Below are 16,755 nucleotides of genomic sequence, written 5' to 3' on the forward strand. Positions count from 1 at the left end.
GAGTGGTGGTGAATGGTGCCACAGCCAGCTGGCAGCCAGGCACCAGTGGTGTGCCCCAGGGGTCAGTGCTGGGCCCCATGCTCTTTAACATCTTTATTGATCATCTGGAGGAGGGCATTGAGTCCATCAGCAGTAAATTTGCTGACGACACCAAGCTGGGAGCAGGAGTTGATCTGCTGGAGGGCAGAGAGGCTCTGCAGAGGGACCTCGACAGGCTGGGCAGGTGGGCATGAGATTGAACACATCCAAGTGCCAGGGGCTGCACTTTGGCCACAGCAACCCCATGCAGAGCTACAGGCTGGGGTCAGAGTGGCTGAGAGCAGCCAGGCAGAGAGGGACCTGGGGGTGCTGGTTGATGGTAGGCTGAACATGAGCCTGCAGTGTGCCCGGACAGCCAGGAGGGCCAATGGCATCCTGGCCTGCATCAAGAAGAGTGTGGCCAGCAGGAGCAGGGAGGTCATTGTGCCCCTGTACACTGCACTGGTTAGGCCACACCTCGAGTACTGTGTCCAGTTCTGGGCCCCTCAGTTTAGGAAGGAGGTTGACTTGCTGTAGCGTGTCCAGAGAAGGGCAACAAAGCTGGGGAGGGGTCTGGAGCACAGCCCTGGGAGGAGAGGCTGAGGGAGCTGGGGTTGCTTAGCCTGGAGAGGAGGAGACTCAGGGGTGACCTTATTGCTCTCTACAGCTACCTGAAGGGAGGTTGTAGACAGGCAGAGGTTGGTCTCTTCTCCCAGGCAGCCAGCACCAGAACAAGAGGACACAGTCTCAGGCTGCACCAGGGGAGGTTTAGGCTGGAGGTTAGGAAGAAGTTCTACACAGAGAGAGTGATTGCCCATTGGAATGGGCTGCCCAGGGAGGTGGTGGAGTCACCATCACTGGAGGTGTTCAGGAAGAGACTTGATGGGGTGCTTGGTGCCATGGGTTAGTTGTTTAGGTGGGTTGGATTGGTTGATAGGTTGGACTCAATGATCTTGAAGGTCTCTTCCAACCTGGTCTATTCTATTCTATCCTACCCTATCCTATCCTATTCTATCCTATTTGGGCTTTTACGACGCATCAGCTTCTCTTTGCTACAAGATCAAAGGGAAAGGGCATTGAACAGCTGGCTGCAAACACACACACACACTCCTCCACTGCTAAGAGACTCCTTTTTATAGGTGCTTTAATTACTTAATAGCCTGGAATGAAGTTGTAACCTTTCAGTTGCTGTTGTGATTACTGACAGCTAAGATACAGAGCTCTGGCAGAGCAGCTCCCTCTCTGGAAAACAAAGCCTCTGCCTCCCACCCTGCCCAGCACTCCAGTTAATTAGGTTACCCTTCATTAGAGGGGGATTCTATTGCAGCCTCCACCCAGCAGCAGCCAGCACTGGCACAGCTGGGTCACCAGGGCTGGCTGAAGTGCACACACCAAGGATGCAGCTGGAGGCTGAAAAGTGAGTGATGAAATCCTGCTCCACAGCCCTCCTGATGCAGAGTGCAGGGAAATGAAGATGAACACGAGTAAGGATGGCAACAGACCGAGAGTGCTGAGGCATCTCTGGCCCAGGATCTTCATTCAGAGCCAAATCATAGGACCAGAGGATGTCAGGGGTTGGAAGAGACATTTGCAGATCGTCAAGTCTAACCCCCCCTGCCAGAGCAGGAGCAGAGAACCCAGCACAGCTCACAGGAACACATCCAGATGGGGCTGGAAAGGCTCCAGAGCAGGAGACTCCACAGCCTCCCTGGGCAGCCTGCTCCAGGGCTCTGGGACCCTCCCAGGGAAGAAGTTCCTCCTGATGTTGAGGTGGAACCTCCTGTGCTGGAGTTTCCATCCATTGCCCCTTGTCCTATCCCAGGGTGCAGCTGAGCAGAGCCTGTCCCCTCCCTCCTGACCCCCAGCCCTCAGATATTGATAGGCATTAATCAGATCCCCTCTCAGTCTTCTCCAGACTGAACAGCCCCAGGGCTCTCAGCCTCTCTTATGATCTTCATCCACCCAGCTGCACCTGCTGTCCCAGGTGGGTAAGCCCTTTGGTCCAGCAGCTGCTGACCTGGAGCCATCCCAAGCTGCTGCCAAGCTGCTCCCAGCTCCACCCAAGCCCTGCAGGGGCAGCTCGAACTGCCAGGCTCCGGAGCCGAGCCCTCTGCCAAAAGCAGGAGGTGGTAAGGAGCCTGGCTCCCCGGCAGGGAGCCGGTGAGCTGCCCTGGGGTGGAGCTGGGGCGAGGGGCTGGCAGCACCCCGCGGCAGAGCGCAGCAGGACGGTGCCCTGGGCCCGGGGGCCGCCCCAGCCTGCCGCCGCGGCAGCCCTGCGCCGCTGCCGACCCGCCCCCGGCCCTCGCCTGGCGCAGGGGCTGCCCACAGAGGAGTGCCCCGGGGTCCCCTCGGCGCAGCGCGGCACGCAGCTCCTCCTTGGGGGCCAACAGCACCTTCAGGAGGCCTTTGGGACTCTCTGCTTTAATTGCAAATGAAGCCTGAATGGCCGGAGAAGCCCAGGGACAGTCCTGGAGCGAGGCCAGGAGAGGCAAACTGGAGCAGCCCCAACGCAGGCAATCAACACAATCAACATTGTAATTATCTCAGAGCAACATGGCTCAGCAAACAGAAGTGGATTGGAGTTCAGAGGCTCCTCTGCTCAGCCTCTAAGCTAGCAGCTGTGCCAAAGACCTCTGCAGCAGGCAGACTCTGCTGTCCCAGCTCCGGCTCCCTTGTCCCTCCAAGACACCATTTCCACGTCCCCAGTGGGCTTCACTGCCAGAGAAAGGCTCCAGCAGCCTGACCTCAGCTGGAAGAAGGAAGGTCATCTGCTCTGGAAGTAATCAGACGAGAAGAAAGGGGGAGGGGAGGGGAGGGAAGGGGAAGGGAAGGGGAAGGGAAGGGAAGGGGAAGGCATTTTACATTCAATAATCAAATGGGAGAAGGTAATAGAGAGAAATAAAGTGAGAGAGAGCAGCTGAGCTTCTCTACCAAAACACTTCTCAGTCTCTGGGTTTGCCACACACTGCTAAGCCTTTTGGAGATCCCTGCCCAGGGAAAGACACATAGCAGCACTTCTAAGCCTTCAGAAGGAACCTCTGAACTTCACCAAGACAGCAACCTGCACTCCAAGGCCCCACTGTTGACCAAAGGCATCAACAAAGCCTCATGCTCTAATGCCTGCAGGACAGGAGAGCCTGTGGAAGACATAGAATCATGGAATTGTCAGGGTTGGAAGGGACCTCAAGGCTCAGCCAGTCCCAACCCCCTGCCATGGGCAGGGACACCTCACACCACAGCAGGTTGCTCACAGCCACCTCCAGCCTGGCTGCAAACACCTCCAGGCAGGAGGCTGCCACCACCTCCCTGGGCAACCTGTGCCAGGCTCTCACCACCCTCATGGGCAACAACTTCTTCCTCACAGCCAATCTGAATCTCCACACTTCTAGTTCTGCTCCATCCCCCCCAGTCCTATCACTCCCTGACACCCTCCAAAGTCCCTCCCCAGCTTTCTTGGAGCCCCCTTCAGAAACTGGGGACTAACAGCTGAAGCCTTGCTTCGAGGGACATCTGGCAGTCTCACCCACCCCCAAAACTGAGTTTCTCCCTCGAGCTCAGTTCCTGCTTTGTCACTGCCTTGGTCCCCATGCAGCCATTCACCCCGGTGCACAGCGGATGGCACCAGGGCCGGCAAGGGGGAGAGGGACCTCTCCTCTCTGCAGCCACCTCAAGGCTGAGGAAGCAAGCCCTCCATTTAGCAGGCTCCCAGGAGATCACCAATGCAGACAAACGCCCTTGGGCTGCTCGTTTGCAGAGGAAATGGATCACCAAAGCTGCAGCTTTAGCATTCTGAGCACATGGCTTCAGCCAGGAGCCAGCCGCTCCCGGTGCCCTCGGTGGGTGGAACCATTGAATCAGTCAGGTTAGGAAAGACCTCAGAAATCACCAAGCCCAACCTCTTACCTAATACCCAACACCTCCTGACAACTAAACCATGGCTCCACATACCACATCCAAGCCTTTTTTGAACGCCCCCAGGGCTGGGGACTCCACCACCTCCCTGGGCAGCACATCCCCAGGGCCAATCTCTATGGCTGGGAAGAACTTTCTCCTCACCTCCAGCCTGAACCTCCCCTGGCACAGCTTGAGACTGTGTCCTCTTGTTCTGCTGCTGGGTGCCTGGCAGAAGAGACCAACCCCCACCTGGCTCCAAGCTCCCTGCAGGGAGTTGCAGAGAGCAAGAAGGTCTCCCCTGAGCCTCCTCTTCTGCAGGCTAAGCAACCCCAGCTCCCTCAGCCTCTCCTCCCAGGGCTGTGCTCCAGACCCCTCCCCAGCTTTGTTGCCCTTCTCTGGACACCTTCCAGCAGCTCAACCTCTTTCCTGACCTGAGGAGCCCAGAGCTGGACACAGGACTCAAGGGGTGGCCTGAGCAGTGCTGAGCACAGGGCAGAAGGACTTCCCTGCTCCTGCTGGCCACACTCTGCCTGCTGCAGGCCAGGATGCCCTTGGCCTTCTTGGCCCCCTGGGCACACTGCTGGCCTCATGTTCAGCCTTCTCTCCACCACTCCCCCCAGGTCCTTCTCTGCCTGGCTGCTCTCAGCCACTCTGACACTCTGTAGATCTACATGGGGTTGCTGTGGCCAAAGTGCAGCCCCTGGCACTTGGACTTGTTGAATGCCATCCTGTTGGCCTCTGCCCATCTGTCCAGTGGGTCGAGGTCCCTCTGCAGAGCCCTTCTGCCCTCTTAGTGACCAACATCTGCTCCCAGCTTGGTGTCATCTGCACATTTGCTGATGGCTGACTCAATGCCCTCATCCAGATCATCAATGAAGATGTTAAAGAGCACGGGGCCCATCACTGAGCCCTGGGGCACCCCACTGGTGCCTGGCTGCCAGCTGGCTGTGGCACCATTCACCACCACTCTCTGGGCTCAGCCTCCAGCCAGTTCCTCACCCAGCTCAGAGAGCTGCTGCCCAAGCCAGGGGCTGCCAGCTTGGCCAGGAGCTTGCTGTGGGGGATGGTGGCAAAGGCCTTGCTGCAGTCCAGGCAGACTCCATCCACAGCCTGCCCCACAGCCACCAGGCAGTGCCCTGGGCACAGAAGGAGCTCAGGTTGGTCAGGCAGGACCTGCCCTTCCTAAATCCACGTCCAGCCTCTGAACCTCTCTTTAACCACATTATCTATAAAACCAAAAAATCCCAGGGGCTCTTCCCAGCTGCTCAGCACCACTCCCCCCCCCCGGCTCAGCTCTTACGAAGTGCTTCAGCAAACCTTCACCCACGTCAGGTGCAGCGTGACTGGAGCAGCAGCGCTGCCATTACAGCGTAAAGCAGCTCTTCAGCCCAGGTATTAAATGTGCCTAAGATTTATTTGCAGTTTTAATTACATTTCCACTTCCTCCACACGCCAGAGAGTGGCAAAGAACAGACCTTGGGCTTTTTGGTATTGTTTCATTTCCAACCCACCCACCCACCCTCATCTCCCCCCCCCTCCGCTCCACACGCACTCAAGACAGATGATTATTCCAGGAGGGCAAAGAACGGCAGCCATACAGCAGGATTTAAAGCTGCCTCCCAGCTCTCTTTAAAAAACAAAAGGGGAAACAATGGCCTCTCACAGAACTCCTCTCGCAGACGACAGCCGATTATTCCTACTTAATGTAAGTGGCCAGCTCCCCGGGAGAAGCACGTTTGGTAGGGGGCTCGTGGAAGAGAGCAGCTCTGCAGCTTTAAAGGAGATTCAGCCTTTGCCAGCACCTGGGTGCTGCACAGCCCCCGGCTGAGGCAGCTTGGCTAAAGGTTGCTGCCTGCCTCTCTCAGATGCTGCCCACGAGGAATCAAAAGGCTGAGCTTGAAACGCAGGAGAGCTGCTGCCCCAAGGAGATGAGACCTCCAGGCAGCCCCCAGTGAAGAAGTATCCTAAGGCTGCTGGAAGACCAAGGAGAGGTTTTTCATTGTGAAAGAGGGTGGTCAAAGGCTGGTGGAGAGATGGAGAAGAGAGAGAACTTGGCTCCAGCCAACCCAAGAGGACAGACTGAGGGAGTTGGGGCTGCTCAGTCTGGAGAGAAGGCTCCCAGGATACCTAATTGTGGCCTTGCAGGATCTGAAGGGGGCTCCAAGAAAGCTGGGGAGGGACTTTTGAGGGTGTCAGGGAGGGATAGGACTGGGGGGGATGGAGCAGAACTAGAAGTGGGGAGATTGAGATTGGATGTGAGGAAGAAGTTGTTCCCCATGAGGGTGGTGAGAGCCTGGCACAGGCTGCCCAGGGAGGTGGTGGCAGCCTCCTGCCTGGAGGTGTTTGCAGCCAGGCTGGAGGTGGCTGTGAGCAACCTGCTGCAGTGTGAGGTGTCCCTGGCCATGGCAGGGGGGTTGGGACTGGCTGAGCCCTGAGGTCCCTCCCAGCCCTGACAGTTCTGTGATTCACTGAAGTGCAGAGTCCTGGAGCTGGCTGGCACCGTGTGGCAGTGTCCCCAAGGAAAGGAGAACAGGACACGGCCCTCCCTCCAAGGCAGCTCTGCTTTGCCCTCACAGAGAGGCAGTGAATTATTTAGGAAGGTCCCAACAGTTGGAACGACAGTGATGGAGCAGAACTGAAGGGAAGCTGTAGGGATGCAGAGCCTGATCAGTTTATTGGAAGCACCAGGGCCCATCAGACACCACCAATGGGGGGAAGTGGAGGAGGGCACAGAGAGATGAGCTTCAATTAGCACGTTCAAACTTCACAAATTAGCATCTGACAATTGCAGTTTCAATTACAGCTGAACAATTCCAGCTGCTCAGCTGCATTTAAAGAATACACAGGGGGGGAGCAGCCATAAACTGCCAGCCTCTTCACAAGAAATCCCCAGAGCTAGTGCTCTGCCAGGCCATTAGCAAAGCTGCAGAGCTCCTTCATGCAAGGACAGAGCACCTTGTGTTCAGAGAGTCACAGAATTGTCAGGGTTGGAAGGGGCCTCAAGGCTCAGCCAGCTCCAACCCCCTGCCATGGGCAGGGACACCTCACACCGCAGCAGGTTGCTCACAGCCACCTCCAGCCTGGCTGCAAACACCTCCAGGCAGGAGGCTGCCACCACCTCCCTGGGCAGCCTGTGCCAGGCTCTCACCACACTCATGGGGAACAACTTCTTCCTCACAGCCAATCTCAATCTCCCCACTTCTAGTTCTGCTCCATCCCCCCCAGTCCTGTCATACCCTGACACCCTAAGGGTCTGTGAACACAGTTTGACAGCACCCTGCTGACATCAGGGAAGCATCACCCAGCTCTTGCACATCTGCATGCTGGGGGCAGAGTGGCTGAGAGCAGCCAGGCAGAGAGGGACCTGGGGGGGCTGGTTGGCAGCAACTGAACATGAGCCAGCAGTGTGCCCAGGTGGACAAGAAGGCCAAGGGCATCCTGGCCTGCAGCAGGAAGAGTGTGGCCAGCAGGAGCAGGGAAGTCCTTCTGCCCTGTGCTCAGCACTGCTCAGGCCACCCCTTGAGTCCTGTGTCCAGCTCTGGGCTCCTCAGGTCAGGAAAGAGGTTGAGCTGCTGGAAGGTGTCCAGAGAAGGGCAACAAAGCTGGGGAGGGGTCTGGAGCACAGCCCTGGGAGGAGAGGCTGAGGGAGCTGGGGTTGCTTAGCCTGCAGAAGAGGAGGCTCAGGGGAGACCTTCTTGCTCTCTGCAGCTCCCTGCAGGGAGGTTGGAGCCAGGGAGAGGTTGGGCTCTTCTGCCAGGCACCCAGCAGCAGAACAAGAGGACACAGTCTCAGGCTGCACCAGGGGAGGTTTAGGCTGGAGGTTAGGAGGAAGTTTTACACAGAGAGAGTGATTGCCCATTGGAATGTGCTGCCCAGGGAGGTGGTGGAGTCCCCATCACTGGAGGTGTTCAGGAGGAGACTTGATGGGGTGCTTGGTGCCATGGTTTAGTTGATTAGGTGGTGTTGGTTGATGGGTTGGACTCGATGATCTTGAAGGTCTCTTCCAACCTGGTTTATCCCTTCCCTTCCCTTCCCTTCCCTTCCCTTCCCTTCCCTTCCCTTCCCTTCCCTTCCCTTCCCTTCCCTTCCCTTCCCTTCCCTTCCCTTCCCTTCCCTTCCCTTCCCTTCCCTTCCCTTCCCTTCCCTTCCCTTCCCTTCCCTTCCCTTCCCTTCCCTTCCCTTCCCTTCCCTTCCCTTCCCTTCCCTTCCCTTCCCTTCCCTTCCCTTCCCTTCCCTTTCATCCCCTCAAAGCTGCACACAGCTCAAAGGGGTGAGATGCAGCCCCCCCCCCCCGCTGCTCCCCTGAAGAGGGTAGATTCATGGGGTTTTGGTTGGTGGTTTTATTTTTGCTGTGAAATGTCTGGGAAAAGGTTTTCTGCCTTTCTCTTTCTTTTTCCCCCCCTTCTCCTGACTGTTTTCCACAGTAAACAAAGCAGAAGGGCAGGGCTGGGCAACTTGCAGCTCTCTGCTTCTCTTGATGGTTGGTTTCTTTTTGCATATTGCATAACCTCCTCACTCAGCTCCAGAAGCAGCCTGATGAGAGGGGAAAGTTCTCCCCAGTTTAGAGACTTAAGGGCCTGTGGATCAGCTCTGGAGATAAAGACAGCAGTAATGACACACACACACACACACACACACACCACCCCAGGCAGCATCATTTTGTTCTCCTCTTCCTTACACCCTTCAGAATCCACAGCTCTGCAGAGGCCCTAACTGCCTGCTTATGGGGGTTCAGTGCCAGCCCTCCAGGATCCTTCTCTTGCAGCTAGAAGCAACAGGCTGTAGGCACAGCAAAGGCTGATGGCCACCCCTTAGACCCCTGGCACCTCTGCTGCCCTGTCCAGGAGGTGAATCAAGCCAACCTCAGGAGGTTCAACAAGACCAAGGGCAGGATCCTGCATCTGGCTCAAGGCAATCCCAGGCACAAATCCAGGCTGGGCAGGGACTGGCTGGAGAGCAGCCCTGAGGAGAGAGCCTTGGGGGTGCTGGGGGAGGAGAAGCTCCCCAGGAGCTCTCAGTGTGCACTTGCAGCCCAGAGAGCCAAGCAGAGCCTGGGCTGCAGCAAGAGAAGTGTGGCCAGCAGGGCCAGGGAGGGGATTCTGCCCCTCTGCTCAGCTCTGGGGAGACCCCACCTGCAGTACTGCCTCCAGTTCTGGAGCCCCTAGGACAAGAGGGATCTGGAGGTGCTGGAAGGTGTCCAGAGCAGGGCCAGGAGGATGAGCAGAGGGCTGGAGCTGCTCTGCTGTGAGGACAGACTGAAGGAGTTGGGGCTGTTCAGTCTGGGGAAGAGAAGGCTCCCAGGTGACCTCATTGTGGCCTTCCAGTATCTGAAGGGGGCTCCAAGAAGGCTGGGGAGGGACTGCTCAGGATCTCAGGCAGTGATAGGACTAGGGGGAATGGAATGAAGCTGGAGGTTGGGAGATTCAGGCTGGAGGGCAGGAGGAAGTTCTTCCCCATGAGAGTGGTGAAGCCCTGGAATGGGTTGTCCAGGGAGGTGGTTGGGGCCCTGTCCCTGGAGGTGTTTAAAGCCAGGCTGGATGAGGCTCTGGGCAGCCTGATCTAGTGTGGGGTGTCCCTGCCCATGGCAGGGGGGTTGGAACAGGATTGATCCTTGTGGTCCCTTCCAACCCTGACTGATTCTGTGATACTATGATAAATAGTGCACTGTACCAGACATGTAAATGGATCAAACCAGGACTTTCAACTGACTGTTCTGGCTTCCCATCTCCGCACTCCACTTGTATTTTACACACCAAAAGAAAAAAACCTAACTCAACCTCAGCCAGAAGCTGGAAATTTCCACTCTTTGTTGGTCTCCCCTGCTTAAATCGGGCCCCGAACTGCCACGCTGCGGAGCTCACCCCGCCGATGGCCCAGAGAGGGGAGGGGACACTTTCACTCATGAAAACCTCCAGGTAAGCCCTGGTCAGCTTCCTAGGGCTGCTGAGGAGAACACAAAGCCACCAGAGACAGCTTTTGCCTTCCTCCCTGCCCCTGGGAGCGTTGCTGACATCAGCCCGAGCAGAGGGAGCTGCTGTAGCGCAGCCTGCAGTAACAAGAGCCAGCCGCTGAGCAGCTGGGATACAAGCCGGGGATGCAAGAGCTCCAAGCTAAATTTAGCCAGAGGCACCACTGCAGTGGCTGATGAGAGACCTCCTGTGTGTTTCTGAGCAAGGCATCCAGTGGAAGATGGGCATGCAGGGGTAGCCAAGCATGGCACTGGCAAACAAATCATCAGGCGCTTGCAACCAAAGCCAAACAGGGAGCAAGAGCTGAGACCCAACACACGGCCCACAGCTGCAGCCTTGCTGCGGTGCTGCACCCCCAGGACAGCCCTGTGCCCTCAGACAGCTCCACAGATGTCCTGGGTACACGCTGGGGTGTCTCAGGGGGGCTGCTTTCAAAGCAATTACTTGCTCCACAGAGACCTCTGGGTTGTCACTAGCAGGAACAGGGAGAGGCTGGGCTGTGAATGGGTTGTGTAAAGTGCACGTCCCCCTGGCTCCCTAAAGAGACCTAAACCCTGCTGGGTGCTTCAGCTGTGACCCTTTCCTGAAAGGGAAGTGGCCTTTGATGAGAAGGTTGAATCATGAAGAGAGGGCAAACAGCTCTGGGATCCACCAGGATGCAGCCTTCCTAAGGTCAGAGCATTCACCTAGCAGGCACCAAACCCCAGCTGCAGGCAGCGTCTGAGGACAGCTCCGGGGAGAGCTTGGTGCCTGTCCAGCGGTGCACAAGCTGTGCTGACTCACTGCCATGCAGGACTTGCTCACTCCCAGCCATAAGGGTGCTGCTCAGATGTGCCTCTGCTCAGATGTGCCTCTGCTCAGAGCCTCCAGGAGAAGGCCATTAGCCCATCCCTCTGTTTCCTCCAGCCTGTGCAGGAGGAAGATTGAGATTTCCTGTGAGGAGGGAGGAGAGCATCTTGCCTTGCTCATGTCACACCTCCTCCTGTCAGCCAACACAGACATTGGTTGCCTTTTGCAAGCACCCACTGCAAGTGTCCCCATTCACAAGTGTGTGCAGGGGAAGTCTTTATGGCTTCTGCTGCAGGCTGCATTGCCAGAAAATTCCTCCTGGCACCTTGGCACTGCCCAGAAAGTACAAACACAAAGAGGTCCAGAGAACCTCACTGGATTCCTCTCCTTCCACTGCTTTGTCCTACACCTTGTTTACCTTGTTAGCCATGGAAAGGCCAAACCCCAGCCACCCTACCTCACCTGTTGCCTTGGAATACATTTTGAGTGAGGCAACGATTGTGGCAGGCTTTGTTTCAGTGCCTGACATGTCAGGAACTGTAACCCATGGCTACCCTCTCATCAGTATCTCTGTGCTGACCCCCACCTCACCTCTGTGGGCTCTGGGCTGCAAGTAGGTTCTTGTCAAAGGAAACTGGTATCTAAAGGAAAATCCCAGAGCTTCTAGGAGCAGGAATTCATCTGCCTGCTAGCCAACAGAGGGTGATGCTTAATGGCTTGAAGCCCAGAGGGAGAGCAGTGACAGTGGTGCACCTCAGGGGTCCGTACTGGGACCTGTGCTGCTTGATATTTGCATCAATGACAGGGAGAGTGAGACTGAATGCACCACCAGCCATGTGTAGGAGACACCAAGCTGTGTGGTGCTGTCCATACACCAGAGGGACAGGATGGCATCCAGGGGGACCTGGACAAGATGGAGAGGTGAGCCCAGGTGAACTCCATGAGGTTCAACAAGAGCAAGTGCAGGGTTCTGCAGCTGGGCCAGAACAGCCCTGGCTATCAATAGGGGCTGGGGGAGGAGGTGTTAGAAAGCAGCCCTGAGGAGAAGGACTTGGGGGTGCTGATGGATGAGCAGCTGGGCAGGAGCAGGCAGGGTGAGCTTGCAGCCCAGAAGTCAAACCACATCCTGGGCTGCACCTAAAGCAGCGCTGCCAGCAGATCCAGGGAGGTGATTCTGTCACTTTGCTCTGCTCTGGAGAGACCTCATCTGGAGTACTGTGTGCAGGGCTGGAGCCCTCAACATAGGAAGGACCTGGACCTGGTGGAGAGGGTCCAGAGAAGGGCCACAGAAACAATCAGAGTGTTGGAGCAGCTCTGCTACAAGGACAGGCTGAGGGAGCTGGGGGTGTTCAGCCTGGACAAGAGAATGCTACAGGGAGACCTAAAAGCCACCTTCCAGTACCTGAAGGAGGCTACAGGAAGGATGGAGAGAGACTGTTTGCCAAGGCCTGCAGTGACAGGATGAAGGGCAATGGCTTTAAGCTGGAGAAGAGCAGATTTAGATGGGATGTTAGGAACAAGTTCTTCACTGCATCTCTACAACTCCCTGAAGGGAGGTTGGAGCCAGGTGGGGGTTGGGCTCTTCTCTCTAGCAACCAGCAGCAGAACAAGAGGACACTATCTCAAGCCGTGCCAGGGGAAGTTTAGGCTGGAGGTGAGGAGAAAGTTCTTCACGGAGAGAGTTGTTCACCACTGGAACGCGCTGCCCAGGGAGGTGGTGGAGTCCCCATCCCTGGAGGTGTTCAAGAGGGGATTGGATGTGGCACTTGGTGCCATGGTCTAGTCATGAGGTCTGTGGTGACAGGTTGGACCTTTGAGGTCTCTTCCAACCTTGGTAATACTGTGAGGGTGGTGGAACACTGGGACAGGTTGCCCAGGGAGGTGGTTGAGGCTGCTTCCCTGGAGATATTCAAGGTGAGGCTCAGTGAGGCCCTGAGCAGCCTGATCTAGTTGGGGACGTCCCTGCTGGCTGCAGGGAGGTTGGACTGGATGAGCTTTGGGGGTCCCTTCCAGCCTGGACCATTCTCTGACTCTAGAAAGAGGTAGGAGTCTTTGTTTCAGCCATCCAGGAGGGCACCACCTTCTCAGATCAGGTTCGTCTGCAAGTCCCAGAGAAGTCATAAAGCTGGTGTGGACTCCTGCAAGCCTGAACAGAGGCACCTTGGAAAGGGGTGGAGGAGTCCAGCACAAGCAGGCCAAACTTCCTGTGGCAGTGGGCTGCTGGCTGGAAAATTCCCCTGCTCAGCCCTCAGCAGTCAGAAACCATCAGAGCGTTGGAGGGGTTGCAGCAATTCCTACTCCGCAGAAACTTTCTGCAGCTCTTCTAATTCCATCATGGGAAGAAATTTGGTCTGTTGAAAAGGTCAAGCTTCAAAGGAAAAGGTTTCAGAATTCTGAATGAGGCTTTTATTGGGGAAGGAAATCCTTCAGTCTGGAGCAGGGAGAGTTGATTTTCTGGGCAAACTCCTCCGGTTGGGCTTCTGAGGACCTGGGGGTTCTGTCCCGGCTCCACAGCTCCATCTCTCATGATGAGAATGAATGAAACTGAAACCTGTCCTCTAAGTCCAGAAAAAGCTCTCCTGGCATCTCTCACACCAGAGCAGAGAGCTACTATTTTTCACCTCAAAATGGAAGAGAGAGCTCTGAAATGTGCACTGCAGTGTGGGCACACACCCAAAGAGCAAGGAGCTGAAGCCGCTGCGGGGAGAAGGGTGCCCTCAGAGCCAGCAGCACACAAAGCTGCTCCAGCTGGGCTCTCAAACACCAGGACTGCACTGCACAGCTGATTACCTTGGTCTGGAGACCTCAACACTACCTTTCAATCAGGGAATGAGGTGGGGACTGGGTTCCTGGTGGCCCCCACCACCATAGAATCATAGAATCATAGAATCAATCAGGTTGGAAAAGACCTCAGAGAGCATCAAGTCCAAGCTGGCACCCAACACCTCCTGACTAACTAAACCATGGCTCCAAGGGCCACATCCAATCCCCTCTTGAACACCACCAGGGCTGGGGACTCCACCACCTCCCTGGGCAGCACATCCCAAGGGCCAATCTCTCCTGCTGGGAAGAACTTTCTCCTCACCTCCAGCCTGAACTTCCCCTGGCACAGCTTGAGACTGTGGCCTCTTGTTCTGCTGCTGGGTGCCTGGGAGAAGAGACCAACCCCCACCTGGCTTCAACCTCCCTGCAGGGAGCTGCAGAGAGCAAGAAGGTCTCCCCTGAGCCTCCTCTTCTGCAGGCTAAGCAACCCCAGCTCCCTCAGCCTCTCCTCCCAGGGCTGTGCTCCAGACCCCTCCCCAGCTTTGTTGCCCTTCTCTGGACACCTTCCAGCAGCTCAACCTCTTTCCTGACCTGAGGAGCCCAGAGCTGGACACAGGACTCAAGGGTGCTCAGTGCTGAGCCCAGGGCAGAAGGACTTCCCTGCTCCTGCTGGCCACACTCTTCCTGATACAGGCCAGGATGCCCTTGGCCTTCTTGGCCCCCTGGGCACACTGCTGGCTCCTGTTCAGCTGCTGTCAACCAGTACCTCCAGGTCCTTTTCTGCCTGGCTGCTCTCAGCCACTCTGCCCCCCAGCCTGTAGCACTGCCTGGGGATTACTGTAGCCAATGTGCAGCACCCAGCACTTGGACTTGTTGAATGCCATCCTGTCGGACTGTACCCATCTCTCCAGCCTGTCAAGGTCCAGATACCTTCTCCCAGGTCACACCATCGTGGGAGGAGACTTCAGAGCTCGACCCTGGGCTGGGCAGGGGAGGCAGAGTGGAACCAGAGCCTGCAATAAAAGCAGGTGAAAGAGAAACACTCCAGCAGCGTCTCAGCCATTTTTAGCAGGTCTATTTATACCTTCCCCTAGCCTTTGAAAACACAAAATTCTAGCCCTAATTTATTAATGGAATGTGCTAGCTCCAAGTTATTTTTACAGTTGGAATATAAATGGCCCTTCATGAACTAGAGCGAGCAGGCAGCATCTGACACGAGCCTGAGCGAGTGTGAAATTCACTTCGAGACTGCTGCTGCCTCTTCCCAAAATTATGCACCGTGAGCATGTGGCTCCACTTGTGTCAGCTTGGGCTTTAATTAGCAAACAAAGCCACGGGAAGTGGCACCTCGGGAGGATCTTGCCCTGGCTGCTTCTTCCCAGTTACATTCAAGCTGTCAAAGTGGGGGGGGGGGGGGGGGGGGGGGGGGGGGGATGCGAGCCTGGAAGCAAGCGAGAGCGCTGAAAACATCAGAAGTTTCCAGACGCTTGCAAACACACACAAACAGCCCACCCCAAAGATTGTTCAGGGCTTCTGTTGCCCCAGGAAGTGGGAATTGAGGGCTGTGCCCAGTTCTGGGCTCCTCAGTTTCAAGAAGGGTATTGAGACACTTGAGCGTGTCCAGAGAAGGGCAACAAAGCTGGGGAGGGGTCTGGAGCACAGCCCTGGGAGGAGAGGCTGAGGGAGCTGGGGTTGCTTAGCCTGCAGAAGAGGAGGCTCAGGGGCGACCTTCTTGCTCTCTGCAACTCCCTGCAGGGAGGTTGGAGGCAGGTGGGGGTTGGGCTCTGCTCCCAGGCACCCAGCAGCAGAACAAGAGGCCACAGTCTCAAGCTGTGCCAGGGCAGGTTTAGGCTGGATGTTAGGAAGAAGTTCTCCCCAGCAAGAGAGGTTGGCCATTGGGATGTGCTGCCCAGGGAGGTGGTGGAGTCCCCAGCCCTGGAGGTGTTCAAGAGGGGATTGGATGTGGCCCTTAGAGCCATGGTTTAGTTAGTCAGGAGGGCTTGGGTGCCAGCTTGGACTTGATGCTCTCTGAGGTCTTTTCCAACCTTATTGATTCTATGATTCTATGACTGAAGTGGGACAGAAACAGAGGAAAGAGAGGGTTGGGGGCTTTTTAGCTCCTGGGGAAGGGGGGGCTTTTATTCCCAGTGTGAAGTCCCATGGCAAAGGGCATTCTCCTGGAGAAGTGTTCCTCAAAAGAACCTCAGTGGGCTCCCATCATCTGAGCCTTCAGTGGGCTCCCATCATCTGTCCCCTCAGGCCGAGGCTGCTCACCGGCCCCACCACAGCTTTGTAAGCCCATTAGAGACAGGCGCTGCTGGAGTGGTTTAGGGAAGGGCTAGACACAGCAAATGATTTGCCATGAATAATTGATTTGATGGCTTCAAAATTCACAGTGTTCCTGTAAGAAGTGCCTGTCATGGAGGGATGCTGGTAAGAGGCAGCAGCTCTCTTCCCCGGTCCCAGCGCCTGTGCTGGGCCCTCCCGCGGCAGCTCCTCCTGGGGCTCTTTCCTCTGCTCTCCTCCTTAGCGGGAATTTTCCTCATCACTCGAACAGGAACCAAGATCCAGAGCCTTCCTGATCTCCTCTGCCTTCTGAGAATAAAAGGAAAGCTTTCTTGCTTTCCAAGCAAGCACGCTTAAGCATGAGTCAACTTGGAGTCAAGCAGCGTGGCAGCCAGGAGCCCGGTCTCACACGCTCCTCGGAGCGGCAGCGCCAGCATAAAGACTTACAAGAATAAGCCATCAAAGGCTCAGAAAGTGCTTTGCATACTGAGCTGAGTTCGGGCTCCCTGTTTCCAGCACTCAGCATGCACACGGAGCGGCCTGGGAGCCGCTTTGGAGGAGCTGAGAGGATTTGCGTCGCCTTTCATTAGCTGCAGGTGAAAGGAGCCCTGAGCTTTCAAACCCTTGCTTGTGTGACACAGCAAAGCTCCTCTGGCAGGGTCTGAATATTCCCCAAGTCTTTTAGAGGGGAACATTGATGTTTTGATGCATAAAGCGTGTGTCTGGAGCAGTACTGCACATAGGGATGCTTACTGAGGAGCTGCTTCATATATATATGTATATATATATATATTTAAGGGATGGGTGTCAAGCAGAGAGGGCCAGGCTCTTTTCAGTGGTGCACAATAATAAGACAAGGACTAACAGGTGCAAGCTTGAACGTAGAAGGTTTCACCTCGACATCAGGAGGAACTTCTTTACGGTGAGGGTGAGACAGTCCTGGAGCAGGCTGCCCAGAGAACCTCTCTGGGCACATTCCAAACCCACCTGGATGCATTGCTGCACAGACTACCCTGGGTGATCCTGCTCTTGGCAG

This window comes from Dryobates pubescens, chromosome 9 (assembly GCF_014839835.1).
Source record: "Dryobates pubescens isolate bDryPub1 chromosome 9, bDryPub1.pri, whole genome shotgun sequence".
NCBI lineage: Eukaryota > Metazoa > Chordata > Aves > Piciformes > Picidae > Dryobates > Dryobates pubescens.